This window comes from Mirounga angustirostris, unplaced genomic scaffold (genome assembly GCF_029215605.1).
Source record: "Mirounga angustirostris isolate CCGP_5_RB_7025 unplaced genomic scaffold, mMirAng1.0.hap1 SCAF_2, whole genome shotgun sequence".
Lineage (NCBI taxonomy): Eukaryota > Metazoa > Chordata > Mammalia > Carnivora > Phocidae > Mirounga > Mirounga angustirostris.
Window position 1 is genome coordinate 82242018 of NW_026991710.1, and position 23934 is coordinate 82265951.

The following is a 23934-nucleotide window of genomic DNA, read 5'->3' on the forward strand; positions in this document are numbered from 1 at the left end:
GGTAGCTCTCCTTGAAAGAGAGCACAAGCTTTAGAATCAAGAAGTCATGGGTCCAATCTGATTTGGGCCACTTGCCAGCTGTGTGACTTTAGGAACATTAGTTTCTCTAGGGCTGTTCTCTCATCCATAAAATGGGAAAAACAGGGTGTCATATTGCTACAATAGGTAATGTATGGGGATGATTAGCACATTTCCTGGAGATATGGTCATAATCATGTCTTTTTTCACAAATTAAATTCAGTAACCTGCTCTTGTGGAACGAGCAGGAAATTATTACAGGGCTGTGAGTGAAGTCCTATTCCTGTAACTCTTGAGGATTTTTTTTTGCCTCGGGCTCTCATGGTTGACACAAGCTACTGGGGTTTTGTCTATTGATGATTAGTGGTGAATGTAGCTGTGATTAAATATTGTCTAGGTTTCATGTCTGGATTTCATGACTCGTCAGGGGTGGTGGAGGAAGAAGGTAAGAAATATTTCCTGTTACCCAGGGAACGAGGTACAATACAGTTTCAAACTCTCCTTTGCGTCCCTTTTGTTGTTTTTTTGAAAAAAATTCTCCTTCTTTTTATTCTGTAGAATTATATATATATATATATATATATATATATATATTTTTTTTTTTTTTCTTTTGGAAGTCTTTAAAATGATCCCCACATCTTTGGGCTCTATGCAAGGTTCTGAAATGCAAAATGCATGAGAGTCAAATAAACAAATCTTTGAGTGTCTGAATTCTGAAAAATGATTTATTAAGCCCATTCTCTTGTTAGACACTATACAAAGTTATCCCATGAGATGCTTTTTCTATACACAAAATCCTTGGGGATATGGATACAGTCTACTATAAAATTGATCAGTATAGTAACAGAAATTTTTCTTATGAATACATATTTAATAAAAGAAGAGTGCTTTGAACAATGAAAAGGCTGACACATCACATTGGTGCAGTATGCTCATTTTATATTTCCTATGGGTTTCTAACTATTCTAGTTCTTCTCCATATGGCAGTGGAGGAGACTTTTGAGAGCAAATCTGATCATCTTGCTTTCTGACTAAAGTTCAGCTGTCTCCCTGTGGCCTACAGTATTAAATCCAGTATGAAAAGTTTTGCCTATTCTGGCTTCCAATAGCCTGCCTGGTCTCAACTTCTGCCAATGCCACGGGTGGAAAGTTCCAGCTGCAATGGGGTTCTTAACATCACTGCCTACAGGTGGCGCCCTTTCACAGCTGAGCCTTTGTCCAGGCTCTCTCTTCTGCCTGCTCTCCCATCTAGAACCTGGCCAAATGCCCTTTCCACTTGGAAGACTCCCTGCACTCCCCCAAACAATTCTTCTTGCCTCTTGGGCCCCCTGACAATATATAGACAACATTTACATAGCACTTACTACGCTGGGTAATAATCTTTCCATTTACAAATCTCTGACTTACTTCTGAGCAATTTGCAGTGGGGCTGTTGACCTTCATGTCTGTGTAACCCACCCCATCCAACACAAGGTCTATCACACAGCAGATACCCAACACAAGTTGGCCGAATAGACACATCTGTCTACAATGATATTTTTAAAGAAGACCATACATTTTGCTTCTCTCAGATTCAATTTAATTTTGTTGATCTTAAATTCATGTAATGAGTATTAATGCAAATTATCCTTCTATACCTATTTATAATTAATGCTTGTGTCTTCAGTTATTTGCTAAAGTACACATAAACCCACGTGGATATTTCTAATTAGACCTATTGGAAAACACAAGAGATGATTTTCCTTGTGTAAACCTGCTACTGGAAGGCACATGCCCGTTGCAGGATGCCTCAAGTTGCCTGTGAGCCCCTCCACTGTTAGCAGCATGTCAGGGGCAGCTGCAGTGCATATTCCCTGGTGGTCACTTAACTGATCTTTTTGGTTAGAGTGGGACCAAGACTACCCATGGAACTCTGTAACCATGGTGATAAGATGCCCTATTTTAACTTTTCAACAGAAAAGATGAGATGCTCTAGCACTTCTGTGCCTGTGGTTCCCAGTGGAATTTGGGGGGAGCCATTCAAGCAGTTAAGCAATAGAATCAGGCCCCTGAACAGATGATGTCTTTTTCCTTTATACCGGTACATTCTAAATTAGGGGTGCTGACTGACAGCCCAGATAGTCCAAGACCAGTCAAATGTGAGGTCTAGGGTCAGCCTGTGAGGCTTGTCACTCTTATAATACACCAAATGGGGAAAAGCTCTTCCAAGCCAAGGGCTTTACTTCTTAAATAAAATCGGAGTACTTCCCAAAATCACAACTGTGTGCTTTTTTATGTGTTATGAAATAAAACTATTATGGAGGGTGGATTTGAGTCTTGCAGAAAATCAAATCTAACCAGGATGAGTCTCAGACATAGTTGAAATTGGGCACAGTGTACATTTGAGATTGGGGAGGGCATGGAGAAAGTACGGTGTCCAAAATATCTTCCCTTTTATTTAGTTTGAAAATCTAACTTGCCAGAGTTTTTCCCTTTAAAGATTTCCAAGCCATTGTAATATAAATATCTTTGGGAAGGGCATCACAGCTGGGGAAAGGGGGAAATTTAGTGAAAGAAATTGGTTTGTAGCCCTGTTTGTTTGGACTGAAGAGTGCTTTGTATATTTCTTCAACCAACATTTAATCATAAGAAGACTTCACATAAAAACCTACATTACTCCATTACCTTTAAACAATAGGGGATATGGCAAAACTAAATTCTCACAAGGCAGAAGCTATACAGCTGCTGTCCTGTTTAAATGGACCAGGTTCTCTCAAAGTTGTCACAGTCTCCATCCCTCCCACATGTATTGAGTAACACTTCTTTAGGTCTTCCTTGCTCATTTACTTACCCCTTGGCTCCTGTAGGTAAAAAACCAAAACAAACCAAAGACAGCGTTAGCTTCAGTAATTGTGACAATTCGGAGGCTGATGATAGAGCATCTGCTTAGGTTTGCCTTCATCGCTAAGATACCTGTAAGAACACTGAGAGTTTTCTGTGCCTCTTCCCTTCTGCTGTTCCTGCCTGCTGAGGGCTGGATGTTACCTCCCTCACCCCTCAAGTTTACTATGGAAACCCTAACCTCCAATGTGATGATGGTATTTGGAGATGGGACGTAATTAGGTTTAGGTGAGGTCATGAGGGTGTGGCCCTCATGATGGGATTAGTGCCCTTAGAAGAGACTAGCTTGCTTTCTCCGCGGTGTGAGGATACAGCAGGAAGGCGCCTGTTGTCTATAAACCAGGAAGAGAGTCCTCACCAAGAGCTCTACCATGCTGGCACCCTGATCTCAGACTTCCAGCCTCTACAACTGTGAGAAATAAATGTTTATTGTGTAAGCCATCACACCCAGGTATTCTTTTCCCACAGCCTAACTGATTTACACACTGCTCGGATTCTTCCCTTGGGATATTATCAGAAAACAAACCAACCAAAGAAAACAAACGAAATGTGCATTTTTAATGTATTTTTCTCAAGCATTTATTAAACAACGCTTACTATTTATATCGTAGCCCAAATACTTACCTACCACAACATACATGCCTGTGCCAGAGACATCCCACTTTTACTTGAGGCTGACTTGAACTGAACGGTTGCGTTTTCTCAAGTTGTTGAGTGTTACCTCAGTGGGGAACACATTTTAGTTGTACCTGAACAAGGCAGCAAGACTGAGTTGACCAAAATTCGGTTGGTGTGCGAAAAAGCTGAATGATCTATTCCCAAACCTCATTCTCTACAGGAGAGTCTCCCTTGCCAGGATGTGAGGCCACGCTTCTGCCACGTGCTCCCAGCCAACTACCAATCACAGTGCAGATACCAGAGCCCACTCACATTTGGTGTGGGGACACCCCATTGATTGGCTGAGACCTTCTAAGAGCTGTGCTTCCCTCGGAGGCTCTTCCTGCCGGATCCCCTGATCCCTTGTTCCCTTACTTTTCCTGCTGTCAGACCAATAGCAGAGGCTGGAGGCTCTCTCTGCCTTCTCCCGCTTATTTCCCTGCAGACATTTCCTCCAATAAATCTCTTGCCCCTCTCATCTTGTTTTGGCATCTGCTTCTCAGAAGATCCAAATCGACACACTGTAAATGACTAATTATTACTGGCAGAGTGGAGAGGAATTATAGAGCAATATCACATGAGGATCTGAGGAGGACGGTGTGGGTGCCGTAAAAAGAGCACAAAAAATGATAAACATTCTTATGTTTAGCACGGATATTATCTCTCTAGATAGGGTGAGGATCCAAATAAATTTTAAAACAAGATTCTGGGGGTGCCTGGGTGGCTCAGTAGGTTAAGCGTCCGACTCTTGATTCTGGCTCAGGTCATGATCTCAGGGTCCTGGGATCGAGCCCTGGTTTAGGCTCCACGCTTAGCGGGGAGTCTGCTTGAGATTCTCTCTCTCTCCATCACTTCTGCCCCACCCCCCTCACGTGCGTGCACACATGCACTCTCTCTAAATAAATACGTAAAATAAATACATAAAATAAAACAAGATTCTGGTTACTGTTCTTTGGGGAGGTAGTGAAGATTAAATTTAGTAGAGGCCAGGCATCAACTCATTAAATAGTAACAGTAGATAGTACAATACATAGAAAAGGTTTCAATGATGAATTGCCAATTGTTATGTTCAATAAATGTTTTGAGTTCAGAGACAGGAGGAAGAGACCATCTGGAACTTTAAAACTTTTGGGGAACATTTCTTCCTAAAACTGGATATCACAACTAGATAAGAGCTGGTTACTTTCCCTACAGAGAAGACTGAAAGAGAGGGGTTATATGAATATTAGGGCTGGTAGTCACCGAGCAATACCTTAGAGCTGTGTTTCTCCAGTGGGGTCTCCAGACTTCTGGGCAATCATAAGAATCTATAAGAAATGGAAAAATACTGTGTTTTCATTTTGATGCTAATCTAACTGAGGGCTACCTCTCAATTTTTTTGCTTCCTTTTATATTTGTGTTCATAATTATGTTGGCCCCCAATAGTACCACTTTAATCATCACAGGCTGAGAAAGAGTCGACAGAAGTAGACTTAATATGTAAATGAAGCATTCTTGTCAAGTGAAGGCCAAGTAGTGTCATTTGTGCACTGCAGAAATAATTATTTTGCTGAACAATAGTTTGAATAGAGAAGAGTGGTGACAAAATTGAGTCATCACCTAGCACAGGATGTGTGATATCACAAACTCAAACTAAGAAGTGTGACGTGGCAACTTAGGTTCAGGAAAACAATTTTAATTTCCATATTAAATTAATGTGGTAAATTTGAATTTATTGCTTTTTAGTGTTTAAAGTGGAATTTGTAAGTTTGACTTAGCCTTGTGATATAAAGCGTCTAAGCTTAAGGAGTCTATACTTAGTTTTATGAACAATATGATTCACATGTGAGTATACCCAGCCTTTCTCCTGTCCACACCCAAGAAGGGAAACTATTTGCTCCTGCTCTCTACCCTCTCCTGCACTCCAGAGGAGGGTCTGCTTCTGAGCAGATAATTGGGAAAGAACACCAAGGCGGGTGAAGCCCTCCTGGCTTGGAGAGGAGACCAAGTTTGGTATTAGCACCTCCTTAACCCCCGAACTGGGTGCTTTTGGGGAGTGGAGAAGCTCCTTAACCCTGCGAGGGGTTTTCATCAGGACCTGTGAGGTGAAAAGGGAAGGGGAAAGAGTCTTCGTAGGAGAAGCAAAGCACACATAGTGAAGAGCAGAGAAAGAGGAAAAAGCTGATAAGTTTGAAGGAGTGGAGAGGGAGTTGTGGAGATTGTGTTAAGAAAGAACATGTAGAGTAATTTGAGGCTAGAAAATTTGGAAGCAATGCCCATTGGAGAAATGCTTCTGGGGTTATAAATAAGAAACAAGACAAAACCAGAGAGGGAGACAAACCATAAGAGACTCAATCTCAGGAAATAAACTGAGGGTTGCTGGAGTAGAGGGAGGTGGGAGGGATGGGGTGCTGGGTGATAGACATTGGGGGGGTATGTACTATGGTGAGCGCTGTGAATTGTGTGAGACTGTTGAATCACAGTCCTGTAACCCTGAGACAAATAATACATTGTATGGTAATAAAAAATTAATAAAAAGCAATCATTGAAAAAGAAAAAGATTCTCTAGGTGTCCTTCCTGGAGTTACAGGTAAAGACTAGATTCCTTTTTCAGTACTGTTTGTGCTTAAGGACAAAGGGACTCCTCAGGGCTGGATCTTTTGATATTTGAGTCTTGTGAGAGGCTGATATGCTGGTTCCTCCAATTATGGACCAATTAGTTTAAACCCATGGAAATCTCTCAAAGACAGACATTACATTTCAGGGAGGTACTGAGAAAGGAAATACTCTCTCAGGTTAAAAGGCACCCAGGTCTCATCCAAAGTCTCCATTGCTATTATTTTCTGAAGTAGGGGAATTAGCATGTGATTTCTCTTGTGCCTTGCTGGGGGTGGGGGGTGGGGGGGTGACGCTTACCGGAAGGATAATCAGTCCTGAGTGGGTCAAGCTTCATAAATTCTTTAGGGTCACGATTCTCCTATTGCATTAGCTAAATGGAATTTCATTGTAGGGCTGATCTGCAAGAAGAAGCCTATGGTGGAGAAGGCACCTAGCCGCCAGGTAAAGTGCAATTAGCTGAGCATATGAAGTATAATTAGTGTCCTGTGGTTCATACATCCAAATAGCTCTTGCAGTTGCCCCCTTCCTCTCAATCTCTATCCCTTTCATCTTATCTCCACTGTTAAAATAGTTTCTAAGTGGATTCATGCTTCCAGGAGGCATGTTTTCCTACATTTGCTTTTACCCACTCATTGAGCCTATTTGTCTATTCCGTGCGGCTATTGGCCCGGCTCACTTGTTAGACCCCACAACGAGACCCCACAGTCTCTGCCCCTGCCCTGGTGACAGCCCAGTAGGGACAGATTTGTTAAATGAGTCATCATTCAAATACTGAGTGTGATGGGCTTCTGGGATCTCATTACAGGGGAACGGAAAGTCTGGGGGTGCAGAGAAGAGCTTCTGGGGAAGCCCAGAGGGTCTTTAATCTGAGACCAGAAGATTGAGGAGGAATTCACCAAGCGGAGGGCAAGCCCAGGGGCCGCAGGGCAAGAATGCTCCAACACTGGGAGAGGCTGAATGGTGCCCAGGAAAAAGGAAAGGACTAGCATTTAGGGGTCAGGTGGATTAGGTAAGTTAACCTTCAAGCTCAGATCTAGAAGGGCCCTGTAAAAAAAGTGAACATTTGCTGGCTAATTGAACATACTACTACTACGATGACTACTACTACTAAAAAGTGAACATTTGGTTTTTCATTCTAAGGGCTGTTTGTTGGAAGGCACTTGAAGTTTTTAACCAAGAAGTGATAAGATCGGTGGCAGAGTGGACAATTCATTGCACATGGTAGCTAATCTTTTTTGAGTGCAAATCTGATTACGCCCCTCCTGTTTTAAAACTTTTAGTGACTTCTTAATGCCATCAGAATGACATCTAAATTTTTAATAAAGCTTGCCAGGCTGCCTACTATTTTTCCAGGTTCATCTTTGATTCACTGCCCCTGAAGGGCAACTGAATATGCCCCCACAGAATGTGCCTCTTTGTCATGAGGAAATTATATATATGTGCATAAAAGTCGTGTAGAATAATAGAGCCAGCATATCAGCAGCGCACAAGACTCAAACATCAAATATATATATATATTTTTTTCCCTAGAGAGCCTGTATGAGCATGGGGGGAGGGGCAGAGAATATTACGCAGGCTCAACGCCCAAGGGGGGCAGCGCTAAGGGATGGGGGTGTTTCAGTCTCAGGACCCTGAGATGATGACCTCAATTGAGGTCAAGAGTAAATGGGTTTACCAACTGAGCCACCCAGGTGGCATGGAGATAATTTTGAGCTAAAGGCAGTCGAGGCCCCTCAACTGCCTAAGGGGATTTAGATAATCATTTTGACTGGAAATGGGATGAAGGCACAGGAAGAGCATCAAGAGTTGAGAGCTCAAGGGAAACCCGGATGGAAAGCTTGCCTTTGTGCTTTTGAATTCCCTTTAAGAACTGAGTTACCCTATAATTTACTTGTAATAATATTGGTTCTAGCTTGAAGATAGCGGTACAGGAAGCACAGAATCTTAAAGATGTCATAACTGAACTTGGGCATCATTTTACTTGAAACTACAGTCAAAGAGTACTGGTATTTAAGGTTTTTTGTTTGTTTCTATATCTAATTTTAAGAATGCCATACAGGTTATATTCAGGCACTGGAAGTTTTTGTATATCTTAAAACACTTTTAAGGGCTTTTAAGGGTTAATAAAATACATGGCTTATCCTTATCTCTTACCTTTTACTGCCATCCTGTGGCCATTTGATTTTCTAGCTTTAAAAAAATCCATTTGCAAAAACCTTATTTTCTATCCTTATCACAGAGTATGTTTTCGGATTTTGTCAGTTCTCAATGAACATAGATATACTGGAATACACATATTTAGTAGCATTTTGCTATATTGAGATGCTCCATCAGTAGTATATACTTCTCATGGAATTTTAATTCTGAGTGAGCTTCCATGCACTATTTCCAAGGAGCCTTCCCTCAGGTATCTTTCCTCTTCATCCGTCCTTCCCGACCTGGCTTTTTAGTGGATGCTTAGACAACAGCAACTTATTGTAGTCTCAAAGACAGACTCCCCAGGTTGTCTCTCTCTATTTGAAATCCTCACAGATACTTTCTTTTGGAACCCGGGTTTGGATTTCCTTTCTTGGATCTCCCCTCTTCTGATCTTACAGACTTCTGAGTCCCAGAGCCCTTATTGGCGAGATGACAGGCATAAGCAGGATCAGGCACGGCACCTACGACAGAATGTGCTCACGTTCTTCTGGCTTGTGACCATCGGATTCTGCTTCTCTGTGAGAAGTGGGGTGCATGCAGGCTGAAGGGGGTGAAGGGCATCCGCTGTCCCAGGAGTTCTTTGTCAGGAGGTTGATTTGGCCTATATAACCAAGGGACTGATGGCAGGCACATTCCATGAGAGCAAATTTTGTTCATGCTGTCTACCCAAGACCATGAAGACCTAGAGTCTAACCCAGTAGAAGACAGTAATTCTAAGAAATCACAACGATAATGGCTAATACACATTGAAGCTTTCATTTACATGCCATGTATTATTCTAAACGACTTATATGCATTATCTCAGGCTTTAAACAATCTCGTGAGTAGAGACCATTAGCATTCTTATTTGACCAATTAGAAACCCCACGTCTTAGAGCAGTGATGTTCTTCTCTAAGGTAAGGCAGCTGGGAACTGGTGGGTTTGTGGAATGAAAGACTGAGCGAATATTTGACACCCAGTGTGTGTGCTTCAGTGTGTGCCTCCTTCAAAATCATTTCCTTATAGTCCAAGATCCTGAATTTTCTTTATCCAGACCTTGAATTTTCCTGATGCATGCAAAGAACACATCTCTCCCAGCTTCTGAGGTTGAGCTGTGGCCACCTGAGTGTGTCTGTCCCTGGTCACAGTCCCATTATGGCCTCTCTTGGGCCAGACTCACACCCTTATCACCCTGTGGCATCTGATTCTGAGGATTTGGCTCTGTCTCTTGTTTATCATTCTGTCCCTGATTTTTCAGTTTATGTCTGGTCTCTGGCACCTGACTTTGAGCCTTCTCTTCAAGGCCATGTCTTAGACTTGGTCTGGGAAAGGGTAGTACTGTGCTTAAGAGTGGAAGCTCAGGAATCAAGCTGCTGGGATTTATTTTCCAGCTTTGCCACCTACTACCGTGTGACCTTGGGCAAGTCCAGTGAACTCTCCAAAGCCTCAGTTTTCTTATCTGTAAAATGGGAATGATTAATGGGACTTTCACTGAGAGTACCGTTAGGTAATTCATGTGAAGTACTTAGAGTGCCTGACAGATGGTAAGCCTTTGCTCATTTATTCATTTATTTATTCAGCAAGTATTCATTGAGAGCCTCTTACGGGCCAGGTGCTACTCTAATTCTGGGACTACAGCAGTGAACCAAACACATATAAAGCTCTACCTTTTTGGGACTTAAGTCCTATTATGAGTTTGTGTAATAGCAGAAAACAAGTTAAATTAGGACATATATACATTACATTAAAAATGATAGATGATAAAAAGAAAAATAAAGCAAGAAAAAAGAGAAGGTGTTGGGGGTTGGTTTGTGACCTTAATTTGGGAATTTAAGTAGGCCTCATTAGGAAGATATTTGAGTAAAGACTGAACAAGGCAAAGCAACCAGCCAGGCATTTTTCTGAGGACCAAGTGTACCAGGCTGAAGGAACAATCAGTGCAAAGGCCCTGAGGCAGGAGATCTGGTGGGTTAGTGAAAAAGTAAGGAGACTAGTGTAGCTGGAGTAACAGAATTTGCCAAGGGATCCCATATAGGGTGAGAGGAGTGTCACAAAAGATGCCATGTTCTTTGCCTAAGCAACAGCCCGGATGTAATCTTCATTTAACGGAGACGGGAGTAGTGGAGGGAGGAGCAGGTGTGGGGCGAGGGTAGGTTGATGGAGGGGGCGGGTGGTTGATGTGGGTAAGGTCAGGGCCTCAGTTTTGGACAGTTGCCTTTGAGATGCCAGTTAAACACCCACGGTGAGATGCTGGGGAGGCCTTTGGAGTTCAGGAGAAAGGTCGAGGCTGAGATGGAGTCAGCAGCCTGTCGCTGGTATTGAACGTCATGAGACTGAATGAGATGGTCAGAGAAAGAGAAGAGACGAATGTTTAGATGCCAGGGAGATAAGTAAGCATTCTGAAAATGGTAGCTGCTGACGTTGTTATCATAATTGCCCCCCATTTGTCCTTACCTGAGGTCCACCCGCACTCCAGACCTCTGGGTCTCCACTAAGGGGCCATTTGGAAAAATCCCGCCTTGTGCCGTGTCTCTCTCTCCAGGACAGCATTGCAGCTGTAAACACTGCTTCGGACTCTGGCCACCCCCCCGGGACACAGTGCCTTTTCATGACAGTGCCTGCCATCCTAGCTAAAATCAAGGTACCTTGCTGCTTTTAGTACCTGCCTGTCTAGTGGGGAGAGTCCCGGCCATTCCCCTGCCTGTCTCGCCCGCGCCCCTGTATCCATGAAGGGAGCAGTTGGCCATCTTGCCTTCAGGGTCTCCAGTCTATCTGACGGCTTCACCCTCTCTATGCACAGGGGACAAGTCCCGGGGAGCTAACCCTGCTCTTCTCTTCGATCAATGACATTCTGTTTCTCCCTCACATTTAACTTCATGTTAATTTTCCCTAAGGATTTGGATTCTCTGGTTTGAAATCACTGTTATATGTTTTTATTTTTAACTTTTTAAAAAAACCCTATTTTTTATTGAAGTATAATGTATTGCCAAACTGTTTTCCACAAGGATTGTGCTCTTACTGGCAGTGTATGAGTGTTTCTGTTGCTAAATATCTTCATTATGAAGACACTTGACATTATCAGATGTTTTAAAATTTGCAAAAGCAGGGAGGCATAACATGCCATCTGATTTTGATTTCAATTTCTTTTGTCTTAATTATGAATGACACCGGACATCTCTTACATCTTTTTTTTTTTTTTTTTTTTTTTTTACCATAAGCATTTCCTCTTTTCTGAAATGACTGGTGTATGTTTTGTCCTTTTTTTTTCTTTAGAGGAGTTCTTCATAAATTCTAGATAACCATCTTTTATTGATAGCTTATATTGCAAATATTCTCTCAGTTTGCAGCTTGTGGCCAGTTTGAATGATTTCTGCCTTGCTGTTCTATTCCACTCATTTATCCACCATTTATCTGTTCCATTTCCACACTGGCTTGTCTTGTCGTGTTCTTTATAGTGTCTTCTGGTGAACAGAAGGCCCACAGTTTAGTATGGTAAAATGTGGCCTTCCTGCCCTCCTGCTTTGCTGATTTCGAGAGTCTTGCCTAAGAGCTCCTTCCTTTCTCCCACATTGTAAAGATACTCGATATTGTCTTCTAAAGTTTTTCTGGGTTTGCCGTCCACTGAGTCTTTAGTTTTCCACAGATACGTAATACATGCTCCTTTATAACGGAGCTTTCCTGTATGAGTGAGGTTGTTTCTCGTCTCCGGCCTGCTCCAGTGGTCTTGACATCTGCAAGGACAAGTGTCCCCATCTTGCTCTTCTTTAGCATTGTCTTGGCCCTTCTTATCTAGAAAAGCCATTTGCTTTTCTGCATAAATTTTGTAATCAAATTGTCAAGTCCTCCAAAACTATTCTGTAGTGATTCTGATTAGATTTAGGGGACAATTGAAATCTTTACAGACTGCTCCACAGTTGCCTGCCTCCTTTCTCCTTTCACCATGATAGATGCTGCTGTGTCCCTTGCCAAGGACTTGCTGGCGGGTGGAGAGGCCATGGCCATCTCCAAGACCGTGGTTGCACCCATCCACTGGGTCAAGCTGCTGCTTCAGGTACAGCATGCCTGCAAGCAAATCACTGCAGAGAAGCAATACAAGGGCTTCGCATCCCCAGGGAGCAGGGAGTCCTGTCCTTCTGGCCTGGTAACCTAGCCAGTGTCATCAGATGCTTTCCCACCCAGGTTCTCACCTTTGCCTTCAAAGATAAATACAAGCAGAGCTTCCTGGGTGGTGTGGACAAGAGAACCCAGTTTTGGTGCTACTTTGCAGGGAATCTGGAGTCAGGTGGTGCCGCTGGGGCCACATCCTTGGGTCTTGTGTACCCTTTTGATTTTGCCCGTACCTGCCTAGTAGCTGATGTGGGCAAAGTTGGAGCTAAAAGGGAATTCTGAGGCCTCGATGACTGCCTGGCTAAGATCTACAAGTCTGATGGGATGAAAGGCCTGTACCAAGGCTTTAATGTGTCTGTGCAGGGCATTATCATCTACCGAGCTGCTTACTTCAGTATCTATGACACTGCAAAGGGAATGCTTCCAGATCCCAAGAATACTCACATCTTTATCCGCTGGATGATCGCACAGTCCGTCACAGTGGTTGCTGGGTTGACCTCCTATCCATTTGACACTGTTGGTCACTATGCAGTCAGGGTGCAAAGGAACTGACACCGCGTAGGCAGGCACGCTTGGCTGCTGGAGGAAGGTTGCTTGTGATGAAGGAACCAAAGCTCTTTTCAAGGGTGCGTGGTCCAATGTTCTCAGAGGCACGCGTGGTGATTTTGTGCTTGTTTTGTATGATGACATCAAGAAGTTCACGTAAGTTATTGCCTAGATGTTCCCCTTGTGAACAGGCAGGTTGTATTATATAACATATCTTAAGCATTCTTTTTTTTTTTTTAAGATTTATTTATTTATTTGAGAGAGAGAAAGCATGCATGCAAATGGGTGGGGGAGGAGCAGAGGGAGAGAGAAAATCTTAAGCAGGCTCCACGCTGAGCAGGAAGCCCGACGTGGGGCTCGATCCCACAACCCTGAGATCATGACCTGAGCTGAAATCATGGGTTGGACGCTTAACCGACTGAGCCACCCAGGACCCCCTGTCTTAAGCATTCTGGATAGACTGTTGGCTGTTTATAAGTGGCAATTGTTACTGGTTGAAAATGGGAAGCAGTGATATTCATCTACCAGTTTTACCTTAAAGCCATTTCCATGATGATGGGACTCAATTATATTTTTTACTTCAGTCACTCCTGATAAATAAATTTGAAGAAATAAAATATAGCTGAAATAATAATAATAAAAAAAAACCCTTACAGACTACTTGCTAATTTGTTCCCACTTAATCTGTTCTTCCTACTCATGAGCTTATGGCTGCCATTTGAAGACTCTCTCACCCTTCCTTTTTTTTTTTTTTTAAGATTTTATTTATTTTTTTTTAGAGAGCGAGCGAGAGAGAAACAGCACGAGAGGGGAGAAGGTCAGAGGGAGAAGCAGGCTCCCCGCTGAGCCGGGAGCCGGATGTGGGACTCGATCCCAGGACCCTGGGATCATGACCTGAGCCGAAGGCAGACGCTTAACCATCTGAGCCACCCAGGCGCCCCTCTCTCACCCTTCTTGACAGCTAGTTTTGGCCATGTGTGGTAGAGCACTTGTGAATTGATTGCCATTATTTCCTTCCCTGTATCCACATGTGACTTTGCTGTTCTCTTTTCAATAAACAGAATATTTCTCCTCCCTTGGAATATGAGCTGGCATTATGACTCGCTTTGCCTAATAGAATGCGGTGGGTATGATACTGTGTCAGTTCTGAGCCTAGACCTCAGCAGGACCTTTGTGCCATCACTCGCTCTTGGAAATTGGCTACCCTCTGGGAACGAGCCTGGGCTAGTCTGCTGGATGGCGAGAGACACAGGGTTAGACACCTCATATCCAGGCTTTGCTGCGTACTAATCCTTTGACCTTAAGCAACGTGCCTCAGGCTCCTCATCTCTAAAATGAGGATCATAATAATACCTACCAAATAGTGTTGTTATAAAGATTGATTTAACATATGTAAAGCACGTGGAAGAGGGCCTGGCACCTGATAGACTCCCTGAGGGTCTGTTATTACCATTATGATGCAAAAGATTGCACATTTTGGGCTTATATGGAGAAAAACAAATCCATTTGCCTAGAGTATAGACTGTGTGATGAGTTAGGAAGAAAGGGCTGGGAAGGTAGGAGGGAGCAAGGTTGCGGTTGCCTTGAATGCCTGCCTCAGATATATGGATTTTTATTCTACGGATATTAGGGAACCATTGCAAGTGTTGAGCATTTTAGAAACATCATCAATATATTCAAATATTTAAATAAGTTCTCACATTAAATAGTCTTCCATAATTTTATCAGTCCTTCTAACTGGCGACTTATTGGAGATACATTTGATGGCGAGGAATCCTGAAGTGTTCATTTATTTTGTGATGGGGGTAGTTGGATGGGTCTGTTTATATTCACGTGGTTGAACAGCTGTTGTTTTTGCAATGAAAGCAAAAGAATCTGGTGCAGTTTATGTTCAAGAACTGGGCAACTTACAGCTGGTCACGAAGCAGTGTTGAAGACATATGTCCTTGGTCATTGCCAGAGCTGTGATAAATAGTCAATATGTTTATATACATCGTCAACAGATATTTATCTTACCTGCGTTTTCTGCAAGAAATAAAATAAGCAAATGGAAGATATGATCCTCACTGTTCTGAAACATATAGTCCATTGAGCAATAAAGACAAACGAATAGCATCTGTGTGATATAGCATGATAAAAGCTACACAGTGAGAGGATCCATTGGATATTTGGATTTAGAGAGATGTGAAAGTTGAGATCTAATGGGTGGTTCAGAATTTGCCGGGGAAAAGGAGGCAGTGGGTTTCAGACAGCGGGAACAGAAAGTGTAGAGGCCTGGAAGCAAGAGAAAACATGGAGAAGATTTTATGAATGTGTATATATGGGGGGATATCATTTGTCAATTTTAATATTCCCATGTGTTGCTCCTGGAGTTACATTAGGGACAGTGTCACAAAACCAAGTGGGCTGCATGAAGCTTGCAGTCTGTGGGTTGCTTATCAATGTATTAGATTCTCACCTAACTATCCTTTGGTAGGGGAAACACACCTAAGAAATGAATCTCTAAGAGCCTAAAGAGGTACTGCGGGGGTACAGGGGAGGCTGCTCCCCAAATGTGCCACTTTGGCATAGTTATTATTTTGATTTAAAGTTACTTAAGAAACAGCCAGTGCAAGAACACTCGGACCACTCCTGGTTTTGGCTCCAAAGAGTGGGAAATAAATGTCCCATGGGAAACGTACCCTCCCTACACCGCGAGGTAGGGGGATGTCCATTTTGTCAGAGGTGGGGAATTCAGGGCCAAAGAAGCCTATCTAAACAAATCCTGTTACTTTTACTAATTTACGACTCTAGCCTCCAGCCCAAATTCTGTTTAGAACTCCTTACTAATAATTGAAGCTCTTGAACACAAATTTTCTTTGTTCTGTCAATTCCTCACGGATTTATGTTTCTTTGTCTAAAAAGTATAAAAGTGTCTGCCTTGGTCATTTCTTTAGGTCTCAATGTTATTATTTGGCTTCTGTGTGCATATAATTAAACTTTGTTTTACGACTTTGAAACCCAAGTGAGAAGGAAGGGTATCCATGGAAGCGTATCCAAGACTTGGATGTGGAAGGAAAAGAGGTGAAGCTAGAGTCTTAGGAATTGTACCCAATTCTCGGGTAGGGGATTTGTGTACTATTTATATATACATATACTGCCAGACACAGTTAATTTCAAATATAGGGTGCTCTAGCGTATTTGGTTATATAATATTAGGTTAACCAACTATTCTCTAATGCTTTATGTTGATGCTCTGCCTGGCATATGGTAACTGCTCCATAAATATTAGCCGCTATTATCATTTTATCATTATTAAGAACAATATATGATTCAGGGCACCTGGGTGTCTCAGACGGGTAAGTGACAGACTCTTGATTTCGGCTCAGGTCATGATCTCAGGGTCTTGAGATCGAGCCCCATGTCAAGCCTAAGATTCTCTCTCTCCCTCTGCCCCTTTCCCCTGCCCACTCCACTCCCTCTCTCATGCTCACGCACTCTCTCTCTCAAAAAAAAAAATAAAAAAATAAAAAAAATAAAAAAAAAAGAACAACATGTGATTCAAGGTAATATAACAATAGAATCATGTAGAAGGCCACAATTGGAAAACACTGCAAGTATAGTTGGCTCTTGATTCTTTTTTCTCTCTCCCATAATTATTTTATTATTCATGGCTATTTCTACACAAAGAGGATACAGAAGGATGTGACTCAGTTCCAGTAAAAGATTAGTGTTGGGAGTTGTGTAATTCTGATCCCCCGAACAAACCCCAATTCCATCACCTCCCCAAAACAGTGAGTGCTGGTGAATTACACAGCAGGAAATTTTTCAATAAAGCTGTTGATAGGGGACTGCTCAAGTTATAGCACCGAAACTGTTTTCTATATTACTAAAATTAGGTCAGATTGGCTCAAATATTAAAGCAAGGCTGCTGCTCTGATTAGAGTGTATTTAAGAAATATATTCTAGGGTGGATCAGTACAAAAATGTAAGGCTCGCCACACATAAATTTGGGAGGAAAAAACACCCGGATCCTGGAACTATTGGGAAGACTTAAAGACAGAAATGAAACAAACCCTCTTCCTCTACTCTCCCACCCCTAAGTTCACCAATACAAGAAATCCCACCCCCCCAAAAAACCCCTTCAGACTTTCCAGACTATGAAGAAGGAAAAGTTTATATTTTATTTTATTATTTGGCAGATGAAATGGAAGAAAAATTTATAATGAGTCATATATGTTGTATTTATCATAAATAGATTTTTTTTTCAGGGAAATTTGCACCATGTTTGTGAAGCACAGAATTTAAATGGTATAACTCATATTTATTGGACATCTTCTAAACACAGATATTAAGCAAGGAATACAGGGGATACTGGGGACACAGCTGTGAATGATAGATGAGCTGGCTTACTGTTTAAAGGAGGAGATAATCAGGAATCAAATAACCACACAAGGAAATGTCAAAATGTAACTGTGGTAAGTGCTATAGATGAGAAACATATGCTCCTCTGAGATCAGGTGGTGGCACCCTTGACCCTGTTTGGGACTGGGAGTGCTGATTGAGTTCCGGAGGATAAACGGGAATTAAATAGATAAGGAGGGTGGGCTGTGGGGCTGGGGAAAGTGACCCAGAGAAGAAGAGCACATGCAAAGACTTTCTGTTGGCAGGAGCTGATCTGTTCAAGGCACTGGGAGCAGGACCATGCTTCAGAGCTCAGGGTGTGGGAGTGAGCACTGAGCACAGAGCAAGGGAAGGCTACACAGGGAGGCAGAAGGCAGTAATAAAAGCCCTCAGTTTAAGCTTGCACATGACTACTTGGAAAAAAGGACTACATTGCTCAGCTCTTTTGTGGCTAAGTTTTGTCCAGTGAAATTTAAGCAGAACTACTGATGGCAACTTCCAGGAAGCGTCTTTAAAATGGAAAGACATGTCCTTTCTCACCCCCACTTTTGTCCGTCCCTCCTGTTGGTAAAAATTTGGAGAGAGCAGCCATTTTGAAACATGAAGTGACCTCGGGGTAGAAGTCCCCTGCGTGACAGAGCAACAAGATGGAAGGAACCCAAGTCCCTCACAGCGTCAAGAGTCATACTGGGCTTGGCCTGACCGCCTAGACTTCCCGGAGAGAGAAATAAAACTATCCTCTCTTGTTGAAGCCACTGATACTCAGTTTTTTTCTGTGACTCGCAGATGATCTCATTCTAACAGGTAAATGTGGGGCCTAAGAAGCCTGGAATTGGCCTGGTCAGATCCACAGACTTCTTCAGCTCTAGCGTCTCCCGCTGCTGCTGAGTTCTTTGCGAATGCCTCCAGAGGGCAGGAGACTGCCGCCAAGCGGAAGTTCTGTTTGGGCCTTGGCTTCATTTAGCCCTAGTGTGAAGCAACGGCTGCATCTTACCAGGGTAGGATCCTGAGAAAATATTTAGGCAAAGTGTGAAAACCGAACTATCGTATGATAAAGTTAAAAAATATTCCACACAGTCCAAGTATGTCCTTTAGTTAAGTAAAGTACGTGTTAGTTAAGCGAAGCCTCCTTTTCTGAGGAGAAAGTAGAGATTTTGGAGGAGTGGATGTCAATCAAAGAGAAGACAGAGGGCGCCTGGGTGGCTCAGTCGGTTAAGCGACTGCCTTCGGCTCAGGTCATGGTCCTGGAGTCCCGGGATCGAGTCCCGCATCGGGCTCCCTGCTCGGCAGGGAGTCTGCTTCTCCCTCTGACCCTCCCCCCTCTCGTGTGCTCTCTCTCATTCTCTCTGTCTCAAATAAATAAATAAAATCTTTAAAAAAAATAAAATAAAATAAAAATAAAATCATTTTCTTAGGGCGCCTGGATGGCTCAGTTGGTTAAGCGACTGCCTTCGGCTCAGGTCATGATCCTGGAGTCCCGGGATCGAGTCCCGCATCGGGCTCCCTGCTCAGCAGGGAGTCTGCTTCTCCCTCTGACCCTCCTCCCTGTCATGCTGTCTCTCATTCTCTCTGTCTCAAATAAATAAATAAAATCTTTAAAAAAAAAAAAAAAAAAAGAGAAGACAGAATCCGTGAGGAAGGAGAAAAGTTCCGTGCCCTTCCTCAGTCGGTGCAGATCCTGGTGAACTATTGGCTGTACTTGGAAGGGCAGAGAGCCCTGGATAAAACACAGGCTACATAGCATGATTTCATGTTCCTTAGGCTGCGCCAGCTCGAGGCAGCGTTTTTCAGATTTTCTCTAAGCATGCAATACTTTCTTCAGTAAAAGCTTACTTGGAAGCCGTATGTACATAAAGTTGGCGGGCCTGCTGCTTTTCTGATTGGCAGAGACATCGGGGGTACAGGGGCCTGCCTGAATCCCCTCCGCATCTCCCTCTAGTTGTGACTCTCAAAGGGGTTGTAGCAGGACACCTCAGCGCTCCAAGGAACACAGTTTAGAAAACCATCTGGGGCTCTTAAATGGAGCACAGTAATAGTTACAAAATAGCATTTATTTATTTATTTATTTTTTCTGGCTTTTTCCTGACTCTCTTTGGAAAAAGTCTAGCCCTACTCCAATTCCTCCCAATTTTTTCTGGGCATTTCTGAATGGTATCAGCTAAAATGTTACCTCCTCTGAGAGGCTTTTCTGGAATTACCCTGTCTGGAGTAGCATTCCTCAGTTACTCTTTGCCAAATCACCATGTTTGAAATATTTATTTGTAGGACTTTTCATTCTCGGACAGTTTCTTGTTTGTTTATTCACCAGTGTGTTAATCTCTTTCTTCCTTGTAAGATAAGCTCTATGAGAGTCTTTGTTTTGTTCACTGCTCTATCCCCAGTCCCGGGCATGGTGTTTGGCATAGTGAATGTGCTCAGTAAATACTTTTTGCAAATGTATTACTTTCCTGGAACTGCCTTTGAAAATTACCGTAAGCTGGGGCATCTGGGTGGTTCAGTCGGTTGAGCATCTGATTCTTGATTTCGGCTCAAGTCATCATCTCAGGGTCGTGAGATCGAGCCTCCCATGGGCTCTGTGCTCAGCGGGGAGTCTGCTTGAGATTCTCTCTCCCTCACCCTCTGCGCCTCCCCTGCTTGTGCACACTCCTCTCTCTAGAGTAAATAAATAAATCCTTAAAAAATTACCATAAGTTGATGGCTTAAAACAATAGCAGTCTATTCTTTCACAGTTTGGAGGCCAGGTGCTGGTAGGTCATGCTGCCTTCAAAGGGTTTGTGAGGCGAGGTCTTTCCTGGCTCTTCTAGATTCTGGTGGCTCCGGGCATTCCTTGGCTTGTGGCTAAGTAACTCCAATCTCTGCCTTAGTGTTCACAGGGCCTTCTCCCCTATCTCTCTGTGTCTTTCCTCTGTGGACACTCGTCATTGGATTTAGGGCCCACCCAGATAATCCAGGATGGTCTCATCTCAAGATCCTTAACTTCATTACAACTGCAAAGTCCTTTCAAATAAAGTCATGTCCACAGGTTGAGGGGGGTTGAATACGGACATCTATTTTTGGGGGGCCACCATTCCATCCACCACAGCAAGCACGCTTGAAGGATGCATGAATGAACGAACTACTGGCTCCTTGGCTCCCTATGTTGTCTGCCATTTTCCTCTTCCGCTTATGTCTTGGGTCATGTTTCCTGTCATTGCTAATGCCCCGAAGTGGTAGTTCTACCTCTAGTGGCCACTAGGGCAGGGCAGTCAGTAGGGACTGCCAGGGACCCTAAGGTGACAACTTTCTGAAGACGGGGTTCTTTTTTTTTTTTTTAATTTTTTTTTTTTTTTAAGATTTTATTTATTTGCGAGAGAGAGAATGAGAGACAGAGAGCATGAGAGGGAGGAGGGTCAGAGGGAGAAGCAGACTCCCTGCTGAGCAGGGAGCCTGATGCGGAACTCGATCCCGGGACTCCGGGATCATGACCTGAGCCGAAGGCAGTTGCTTAACCAACTGAGCCACCCAGGCGCCCCAGAAGACGGGGTTCTTAATGGCTAAGCCCAGGATGCTGTCTCTGGGCACTACTGAGACAGTGCTCCTTCTGAGAAGGTGTCACACATGGTGACTTGATATCTTCCAACTGCTGAAGGAGGGGTGAGCCTTGGGCGTCATCATTGCAAAGAGCAAGGGAAAGCTTAGAGGGCTGAGCAGGAGATTAATCTGAGTGACAAAAACTACGCTGTGTTCAAAGTGACCCCCACCAGCCCTCCTTCAAACAAGCTTGTGTCCCCCAGTCTTTCCTCAAAGGGAAAAGTTCCAACCCAGGGGTGTCTTGGTACTTTGTGTAAATAAATATCTGTTGGGTCCATCTCTGTTTTCTAGATGCCTCCGGAGCCGAGACTGAACCCTTTATTATTTATTCTTAGCATTATGCAGCTTTATTGTTTATTTTCACTAGGGTTAGAGGGATGAAGACTCAGGAAGCAGAAATACACAAGCTACAGCAATTTGTTTATGGGCAGGACACCCTTGACTTAGTGTTCTCTCCCTTCTGTGTCTGCAGACACGGATGCAAGGAGAGGGCCCCTGCGCGTAGTCCCCGTGACGGCTGTCCTCCTGAAAAGCAGTACCCTCCAGTACTTTCTCCCGTCCTTAATTGGCTTGCTCTGCCTCCTGCTTTCCTGTCGAGAATTTTGGGGCACACTTCAGCTCTCCCTCCCAACCAGAAGTCCTCTTTTTGATGTCCATGTCACACAGGACTCCGATGTCTAAGCCTGAGGCCTGTTTCGGTTTAAAGTGCTTGCTTGTTTATTCCACTAACTTCTGAGAAAAAACCCTGGGTACTGGGGGAAAGACAACAGACATAATTGAATCCTAGGTATTCTCCCTGAGGCCGCAAGCTTTCTTCTTTTCGTAGAGAAACCTATGACTCCCGATGACCACTGGGGGTCCCCAGCAGGCTTTTTCAATGACCCAGAGGCGCCAGGCTCCCCGCCCCTCGCGTGCCTTCCCAGGGCTGCCAGGGCAGAAACATCCTGAAGCTGTGACGTCAGCCAGCCGGCTGTGGCTCTGCCCACAGATATAGCTACGCCTCGGGGAGCGGGGCCGGCGCTTTCCCTGGCAGCCCAGTTTTCAGCTTAAATCATTGCCCTAATGTTATTTTAATGTGCTCTGGGGCTCCGGTGGGGAGAGTGGGTGGCAGGGGAACAGCATTTAATTTCCTTTGGAGTTTGGAATGTGCCTGACACTTCTTGAGTAGTAGGCGGAGTAAGAGAATCTATAATCCTTGAAGGAGCGAGCAATTTTGGGAGACCTTTTCCTTTTTTGGGCGAACCTCATGGCAAAGGTAAATTTTTACAAGGGGGAGAAGAAAACAAAGGAAATGAGCATTGATTACGTGGCAGAGGTACCATGCTCTTTACCTTCAGGATATTATTTAATCTTCAAAGCAACCTCATGAGGTGGGGATTATTGTTCTTTTTTTTTTTTAATTTATTTATTTGAGACAGAGAGAACGAGAGAGAGAGCACATGAGAGGGGGGAGGGTCAGAGGCAGAAGCAGGCTCCCCACCGACAGGGAGCCCGATGCGGGACTCGATCCAGGGACTCCAGGATCATGACCTGAGCTGAAGGCAGTCGCTTAACCGGCTGAGCCACCCAGGCGCCCAAGGGATTATTGTTCTTAATGTGCAGATTAGGAAGGAGACGTTCAGGGAGACAAAGCAACTTGCCTACTGCTCTCCTGCTAAGGAGTGGCCTGGGGGAGTCCACTGACCTGGTCAGGCTGGATGCACAGGTGTGCCGCACTTTGTCCTACAGCCCTCAGCCTTGTGGTTTGACTGTGAGGGCCCTTGCAAAGGAGTGTATTCCAAGTACATAACCCAATCTGTTTCTATAAGGGCGAAGCAGTACTTTTGTGAATAATAAAATGAAAAGTCTAAATGTAATCAACCAAATGCTTATAAAGCACCTTTTATTCACCAAGCACCATGTCTGCTAGAGGTTCAGGCTAGGGCCACAGGTGCTTTGTCTGGGATAAGAAAAAAAGAACTACTGGGGTGCCTGGCTGGCTCAGTCCGTAGAGAATAGGACTCTCGATCCCGGAGTTGTGAGTTCAAGGCCCACACTGTGCATAGAGTTTACACACACACACACACACACACAAAGAACTATTTTAGGGAAAACAGGTTATCTTGACCTAGATTGGCTGTGTCTACATGAAGTCAGTCAAGGGAAGAGAACAATTATCTGATGAATTGCTGTAGAACAGAAACTCATGATTCTCTATCACAGCGAACCAAGAGAAGGATAGCTTGACGAAGAAAAATGTGCGAGGCTTAACGTAGGGAGAAAAGTGCCAGTCAATACTCTGGAAGTTCAGCACCAGGGGAAAAAAATATAAGGGTCTATTTTAATCAACTCTGTTACAGGGTCCAGCCCAGTGCCTGGTGCTGAGGAGGGTCTCGAGTGTTGACCCAGAGTTAAATGATATTTTTAAAAATATTGATGGGCCTGCAGTGTGCCTCCCACATTATCTTCAGCTGAAGTCACATTTGTATGGACTCAATTTGATCTGTCCTCCAAATGAAAGCTTAAAATAATAAGGTATTCCCTATTGGTCACCAGGGCTTACCTATTTACAAGAAATACACCTCATGTCCAAGAACTACTGCCACATGATCTGGTTTGATCCTACAGAGATCCCAGAGGTCCTGAAGGTGAAATGACTCTGAAGTCCCTTAGATGAGGCATCTTAAAAATTTGAGGGAGCTACACTAGAATAAGAAGGGCTAATGACCAAAATATGTATTATGTTATTTTTAGTCACTTGCACATTATTGGAAGCTTAACCATGGTCATCTTAGGAGAAGATGGTAACGATGAAATTTATTTGTGCTTATGTTCCAATCTCCCAACCAAAAGTCTTTACAATTAACTCTCACTAGTGCCTATAAAATGGATAATCCAGTAGGACTCTTTGTAAAAACATTAATGCCTCCTTTGCAAGGAAAACAAAATATAGAAAGGCAAAAAAAAGATCTGAAAAGATAATTTAAAGACAGGGTCTAAATTAATCTGTGCTCATG

The 23934-nt window shown here is 43.5% G+C and overlaps 1 pseudogene; it reads left to right on the forward strand.

The window, feature by feature from the left end:
* The first annotated feature begins 12272 nt into the window (after positions 1-12272).
* LOC123847577 (ADP/ATP translocase 2-like) lies at positions 12273-13145 on the forward strand (annotated as a pseudogene).
* Positions 13146-23934: the final 10789 nt, after the last annotated feature.